The sequence below is a fragment of the Pelobates fuscus genome, chromosome 10, assembly GCF_036172605.1.
Source record: "Pelobates fuscus isolate aPelFus1 chromosome 10, aPelFus1.pri, whole genome shotgun sequence".
Classification (NCBI taxonomy): Eukaryota; Metazoa; Chordata; class Amphibia; order Anura; family Pelobatidae; genus Pelobates; species Pelobates fuscus.
The window spans coordinates 151967626-151969042 of record NC_086326.1 but is presented as its reverse complement, the minus strand read 5'-3'; positions in this window follow the sequence as shown (position 1 = coordinate 151969042).

Genomic DNA, 1417 nt, shown 5'->3' with positions numbered 1-1417 from the left:
ATGACCATGGGCCACTGGAATCAGATGGATCACGGAGATATGAGGAGCCACAGCAGCAGATGGATAAATCAAATAGTGAATTTATTCAATAAAAAACTAAGTATAAAAAAAGGCTCACAAAAGAGCAGAGAACAGACGCGTTTCGACTTGAATGTCTTTATCAATGTCTCTGTGTGTATCCTGTATGCTGCTGTTTAAATGCTGTCCAAAATTGCCGCGAAAAGCTTCATCTGTGTAATCCGGTGTGGCGGGTGAATTCATGCGTCGTAATTTCCAGTCCGGCAAGAATGATGTAATTTCCTCAAATCTTCAGTGTCAATAGTTAATGAAGGCCAGTCGCCATCTTTGTTAAGGGCAGTATGCCCTTATACAATTAAACATATATGACATATCACCATAAAATTATACATAAAAAGATATGAAATAGAGAACCAACAAAGGTATAACTCCCCATTTCTGTAAAAATTAAAAATAAAGTAAGGATGCATCCAAAAGAAAAATACATATTAGTATATTGGCAATCAAAAATTGTAAATAATAAACCAATATTACATGTATGTACATATATATATATCAGGAACATAATCCAAAGTGCAAACATAGGAATAAAATACCTATAAGTGCCAAGTGTAATAAGTGTAAATAATAAAAACCAAACAAGACCACAAGTAAGGGGAAGGAATGGATATCAAAGTAGGCATTACCTGCAGTACTCCCTCACCCAGCCCCCCATTACCTGCAGTACTCCCTCACCCAGCCCCCATTACCTGCAGTACTCCCTCACCCAGCACCCCATTACCTGCAGTACTCCCTCACCCAGCCCCCATTACCTGCAGTACTCCCTCACCCAGCCCCCCATTACCTGCAGTACTCCCTCACCCAGCCCCCCATTACCTGCAGTACTCCCTCACACCCAGCCCCCCATTACCTGCAGTACTCCCTCACCCAGCCCCCCATTACCTGCAGTACTCCCTCACACCCAGCCCCCCATTACCTGCAGTACTCCCTCACACCCAGCACCCCATTACCTGCAGTACTCCCTCACCCAGCACCCCATTACCTGCAGTACTCCCTCACACCCAGCACCCCATTACCTGCAGTACTCCCTCACCCAGCCCCCCATTACCTGCAGTACTCCCTCACACCCAGCCCCCCATTACCTGCAGTACTCCCTCACACCCAGCACCCCATTACCTGCAGTACTCCCTCACCCAGCCCCCCATTACCTGCAGTACTCCCTTACACCCAGCCCCCCATTACCTGCAGTACTCCCTCACACCCAGCACCCCATTACCTGCAGTACTCCCTCACCCAGCACCCCATTACCTGCAGTACTCCCTCACACCCAGCCCCCATTACCTGCAGTACTCCCTCACCCAGCCCCCCATTACCTGCAGTACTCCCTCACCCAGCCCCC